We start from the raw sequence: 6,262 nt of genomic DNA, 5'->3' as shown, positions 1-6,262 counted from the left end.
GGTTAGAGCGCTGGTCTCGTAAACCAGAGGGCGTGAGTTCAAATCTCACTGGGGCCTCATCGCATTTATCCTCTTTGCCAGGCCAGCCCGCAGTCAGTTTCAATGTTTGGTATGCGACTGACGAGTCCCATGTTCGAATCGCTCAACGCCTGTTTATGGTCCAAGCGGGCTTCTGAGGAAGGGCGAGTTTTCACCCCCAAACACCAGAGGTACGCGACGCGCTCCCGAATAACCCTGTTGGACTGAGAGCTGCTACTTTTGTCAAGTTGAGCTTTCCTGCAACTTCTGCTTTTGTCACTTACAGCGTTCAGTTGAAATCCAAAAACTTCTTTGTTCTGCAGGCAAAGAACGGGGCCGTGTGTGTTCACCGATTTCAGTTTGAGATCGCTGACCGATGATGTCTCCCGGTGATTCTCAGATATCACAGGAGCACAGAATCCCTCCAGTTTGGAAACAGTTTGGACTTGTTGGGCTGAAGGGCCTGTTTCCACACTGTCCCAATCTCATATATTCTTATCTCGTCAACACCGACCTGCAGAGAGCAATCTACCCAGGCCCATTCCGCGCACTGCATCATTCTACATTGAATGCTGACTAATCCACCGAGCCCGCACAATCACCGTACACAATGGGACAATGAAGCGTGGCCAATCCCGCAGAAGCTACACTTCTTTGTAAACGGAGCAGCCGGAGCAAACCCACGGGGAGAATGTTCAAACCGTTCAGACGGTGACGCGAGGGTCGATTGGAACCTGTGTCCCAAGCGTTCTGACTCAGCCAGTGTTAACCAGTCAGCAAGTTCCGCTGAGCGACCTGGCGCCTGGCTGCATAGCTCAGCGGTTAGAGCACTGGTCTTGTAAACCAGAGATCGTGAGTTCAAATCTCACTGGGGCCTCTCAGTCTTGTGGTATGACGCTGAGGAGCGCTGTGTTCTTCAAATTGCTCCTCGCCCGTTTGTCGTCCAACCGGCTTCTTGGAAGCACGAGCGTCCACCGCGGGGCGGGTGGCGCTCCTGTTGGACTCATAGCTGCTGCTTTTGGGAATTGATGTCTGAAACGCCTCTCATTTCTCGTCTCCGACCAGGTGAGCAGGTTTTCCTGCAACTTCTTTCTTCTGCAGGCAAAGAACGGGGCTGTGTGTGTTCACCGATTAAAGTTTGAGATCGCTGAACCGATTAAAGTTTGAGATCGCTGACCTCAGTCACTCCAAGCGACCGAATGACCATTCCCAATCATGTCTCCCGGTGATTCTCAGCTATCACAGAAGCATAGAATCCCTCCAGTTGGAAACAGGCCATTCCGCCCAACTAGCCGCTCAGTGGTTCGCACTGCTGCCTCACAGCACTAGGGACGCAGTCACGATTCCAGCTTTAGGGGACTGTCTGTGTCGTGTTTGCACATTCGCCCAGAGTCTGCGTGGGTTTGCTCCGGTTCGCTCCCACTGTCTAAAGACGTGCAAGTCGTGTGAATTGGCCATTCTAAATTGCCCCTAGTCGTAGGTACATTATTCAGAGAGAAACGGGTCTGGGTGGGTTGATGTGGACTTGTTGGGCTGAAGGGCCTGTTTCCACACTGTCGCCAATCTAATTTATTCTAATCTCGTCAACACCGACCTGCAGAGAGCAGTCTACCCAGACCCATTCCGCACACTGCATCGTTGTACATTGAATGCTGACTAATCCATCGAGCCCGCACAATCACCGTACACAATGGGACAATGAAGCATGGCCAATCCCGCAGAAGCTGCACATCTCTGTAACCGGAGCAGCCGGAGCAAACCCACGCGCGCACGGGGAGAGAGAGTGTTCAAACTGTCCAGACGGTGACGCGAGGGCTGTTACCCAATCAGCCAAAGGTTCGCGGCGGCCGCTCGCCCGGCTCCATAGCTCAGCGGTTAGAGCGCTGGTCTCGTAAACCAGAGGGCGTGAGTTCAAATCTCACTGGGGCCTCATCGCATTTATCCTCTTTGCCAGGCCAGCCCGCAGTCAGTTTCAATGTTTGGTATGCGACTGACGAGTACCATGTTCGAATCGCTCAACGCCTGTTTATGGTCCAAGCGGCTTCTGAGGAAGGGCGAGTTTTCACCCCCAACACCAGAGGTACGCGACGCGCTCCCGAATAACCCTGTTGGACTGAGAGCTGCTACTTTTGTCAAGTTGAGCTTTCCTGCAACTTCTGCTTTTGTCACTTACAGCGTTCAGTTGAAATCCAAAAACTTCTTTGTTCTGCAGGCAAAGAACGGGGCCGTGTGTGTTCACCGATTTCAGTTTGAGATCGCTGACCGATGATGTCTCCGGTGATTCTCAGATATCACAGGAGCACAGAATCCCTCCAGTTTGGAAACAGTTTGGACTTGTTGGGCTGAAGGGCCTGTTTCCACACTGTCACCAATCTCATATATTCTTATCTCGTCAACACCGACCTGCAGAGAGCAATCTACCCAGGCCCATTCCGCGCACTGCATCATTCTACATTGAATGCTGACTAATCCACCGAGCCCGCACAATCACCGTACACAATGGGACAATGAAGCGTGGCCAATCCCGCAGAAGCTACACTTCTTTGTAAACGGAGCAGCCGGAGCAAACCCACGGGGAGAATGTTCAAACCGTTCAGACGGTGACGCGAGGGTCGATTGGAACCTGTGTCCCAAGCGTTCTGACTCAGCCAGTGTTAACCAGTCAGCCAAGTTCCGCTGAGCGACCTGAGCGCCTGGCTCCATAGCTCAGCGGTTAGAGCACTGGTCTTGTAAACCAGAGGTCGTGAGTTCAAATCTCACTGGGGCCTCTCAGTCTTGTGGTATGACGCTGAGGAGCGCTGTGTTCTTCAAATTGCTCCTCGCCCGTTTGTCGTCCAACCGGCTTCTTGGAAGCACGAGCGTCCACCGGCGGGGCGGGGTGGCGCTCCTGTTGGACTCATAGCTGCTGCTTTTGGGAATTGATGTCTGAAACGCCTCTCATTTCTCGTCTCCGACCAGGTGAGCAGGTTTTCCTGCAACTTCTTTCTTCTGCAGGCAAAGAACGGGGCTGTGTGTGTTCACCGATTAAAGTTTGAGATCGCTGACCTCAGTCACTCCAAGCGACCGAATGACCATTCCCAATCATGTCTCCCGGTGATTCTCAGCTATCACAGAAGCATAGAATCCCTCCAGTTTGGAAACAGGCCATTCCGCCCAACTAGCCGCTCAGTGGTTCGCACTGCTGCCTCACAGCACTAGGGACGCAGTCACGATTCCAGCTTTAGGGGACTGTCTGTGTCGTGTTTGCACATTCGCCCAGAGTCTGCGTGGGTTTGCTCCGGTTCGCTCCCACTGTCTAAAGACGTGCAAGTCGTGTGAATTGGCCATTCTAAATTGCCCCTAGTCGTAGGTACATTATTCAGAGAGAAACGGGTCTGGGTGGGTTGATGTGGACTTGTTGGGCTGAAGGGCCTGTTTCCACACTGTCGCCAATCTAATTTATTCTAATCTCGTCAACACCGACCTGCAGAGAGCAGTCTACCCAGACCCATTCCGCACACTGCATCGTTGTACATTGAATGCTGACTAATCCATCGAGCCCGCACAATCACCGTACACAATGGGACAATGAAGCATGGCCAATCCCGCAGAAGCTGCACATCTCTGTAACCGGAGCAGCCGGAGCAAACCCACGCGCGCACGGGGAGAGAGAGTGTTCAAACTGTCCAGACGGTGACGCGAGGGCTGTTACCCAATCAGCCAAAGGTTCGCGGCGGCCGCTCGCCCGGCTCCATAGCTCAGCGGTTAGAGCGCTGGTCTCGTAAACCAGAGGGCGTGAGTTCAAATCTCACTGGGGCCTCATCGCATTTATCCTCTTTGCCAGGCCAGCCCGCAGTCAGTTTCAATGTTTGGTATGCGACTGACGAGTACCATGTTCGAATCGCTCAACGCCTGTTTATGGTCCAAGCGGCTTCTGAGGAAGGGCGAGTTTTCACCCCCAAACACCAGAGGTACGCGACGCGCTCCCGAATAACCCTGTTGGACTGAGAGCTGCTACTTTTGTCAAGTTGAGCTTTCCTGCAACTTCTGCTTTTGTCACTTACAGCGTTCAGTTGAAATCCAAAAACTTCTTTGTTCTGCAGGCAAAGAACGGGGCCGTGTGTGTTCACCGATTTCAGTTTGAGATCGCTGACCGATGATGTCTCCCGGTGATTCTCAGATATCACAGGAGCACAGAATCCCTCCAGTTTGGAAACAGTTTGGACTTGTTGGGCTGAAGGGCCTGTTTCCACACTGTCACCAATCTCATATATTCTTATCTCGTCAACACCGACCTGCAGAGAGCAATCTACCCAGGCCCATTCCGCGCACTGCATCATTCTACATTGAATGCTGACTAATCCACCGAGCCCGCACAATCACCGTACACAATGGGACAATGAAGCGTGGCCAATCCCGCAGAAGCTACACTTCTTTGTAAACGGAGCAGCCGGAGCAAACCCACGGGGAGAATGTTCAAACCGTTCAGACGGTGACGCGAGGGTCGATTGGAACCTGTGTCCCAAGCGTTCTGACTCAGCCAGTGTTAACCAGTCAGCCAAGTTCCGCTGAGCGACCTGGCGCCTGGCTCCATAGCTCAGCGGTTAGAGCACTGGTCTTGTAAACCAGAGATCGTGAGTTCAAATCTCACTGGGGCCTCTCAGTCTTGTGGTATGACGCTGAGGAGCGCTGTGTTCTTCAAATTGCTCCTCGCCCGTTTGTCGTCCAACCGGCTTCTTGGAAGCACGAGCGTCCACCGGCGGGGCGGGTGGCGCTCCTGTTGGACTCATAGCTGCTGCTTTTGGGAATTGATGTCTGAAACGCCTCTCATTTCTCGTCTCCGACCAGGTGAGCAGGTTTTCCTGCAACTTCTTTCTTCTGCAGGCAAAGAACGGGGCTGTGTGTGTTCACCGATTAAAGTTTGAGATCGCTGAACCGATTAAAGTTTGAGATCGCTGACCTCAGTCACTCCAAGCGACCGAATGACCATTCCCAATCATGTCTCCCGGTGATTCTCAGCTATCACAGAAGCATAGAATCCCTCCAGTTTGGAAACAGGCCATTCCGCCCAACTAGCCGCTCAGTGGTTCGCACTGCTGCCTCACAGCACTAGGGACGCAGTCACGATTCCAGCTTTAGGGGACTGTCTGTGTCGTGTTTGCACATTCGCCCAGAGTCTGCGTGGGTTTGCTCCGGTTCGCTCCCACTGTCTAAAGACGTGCAAGTCGTGTGAATTGGCCATTCTAAATTGCCCCTAGTCGTAGGTACATTATTCAGAGAGAAACGGGTCTGGGTGGGTTGATGTGGACTTGTTGGGCTGAAGGGCCTGTTTCCACACTGTCGCCAATCTAATTTATTCTAATCTCGTCAACACCGACCTGCAGAGAGCAGTCTACCCAGACCCATTCCGCACACTGCATCGTTGTACATTGAATGCTGACTAATCCATCGAGCCCGCACAATCACCGTACACAATGGGACAATGAAGCATGGCCAATCCCGCAGAAGCTGCACATCTCTGTAACCGGAGCAGCCGGAGCAAACCCACGCGCGCACGGGGAGAGAGAGTGTTCAAACTGTCCAGACGGTGACGCGAGGGCTGTTACCCAATCAGCCAAAGGTTCGCGGCGGCCGCTCGCCCGGCTCCATAGCTCAGCGGTTAGAGCGCTGGTCTCGTAAACCAGAGGGCGTGAGTTCAAATCTCACTGGGGCCTCATCGCATTTATCCTCTTTGCCAGGCCAGCCCGCAGTCAGTTTCAATGTTTGGTATGCGACTGACGAGTACCATGTTCGAATCGCTCAACGCCTGTTTATGGTCCAAGCGGCTTCTGAGGAAGGGCGAGTTTTCACCCCCAAACACCAGAGGTACGCGACGCGCTCCCGAATAACCCTGTTGGACTGAGAGCTGCTACTTTTGTCAAGTTGAGCTTTCCTGCAACTTCTGCTTTTGTCACTTACAGCGTTCAGTTGAAATCCAAAAACTTCTTTGTTCTGCAGGCAAAGAACGGGGCCGTGTGTGTTCACCGATTTCAGTTTGAGATCGCTGACCGATGATGTCTCCCGGTGATTCTCAGATATCACAGGAGCACAGAATCCCTCCAGTTTGGAAACAGTTTGGACTTGTTGGGCTGAAGGGCCTGTTTCCACACTGTCACCAATCTCATATATTCTTATCTCGTCAACACCGACCTGCAGAGAGCAATCTACCCAGGCCCATTCCGCGCACTGCATCATTCTACATTGAATGCTGACTAATCCACCGAGC

The 6,262-nt window shown here is 52.9% G+C and overlaps 1 non-coding gene across 1 annotated transcript; it reads left to right on the top strand.

Moving 5' to 3' along the window:
* Positions 1-2,713: 2,713 nt before the first annotated feature.
* On the top strand, positions 2,714-2,786 carry trnat-ugu (transfer RNA threonine (anticodon UGU)). Its single transcript has one exon. It is a non-coding gene; the product is annotated as a tRNA-Thr (tRNA).
* Positions 2,787-6,262: the final 3,476 nt, after the last annotated feature.

Source organism: Hemiscyllium ocellatum, unplaced genomic scaffold (genome assembly GCF_020745735.1).
Source record: "Hemiscyllium ocellatum isolate sHemOce1 unplaced genomic scaffold, sHemOce1.pat.X.cur. scaffold_2817_pat_ctg1, whole genome shotgun sequence".
Classification (NCBI taxonomy): Eukaryota; Metazoa; Chordata; class Chondrichthyes; order Orectolobiformes; family Hemiscylliidae; genus Hemiscyllium; species Hemiscyllium ocellatum.
Note: the sequence above shows the minus strand (reverse complement) of the source record. Positions and strands in the feature narration are given on the sequence as shown.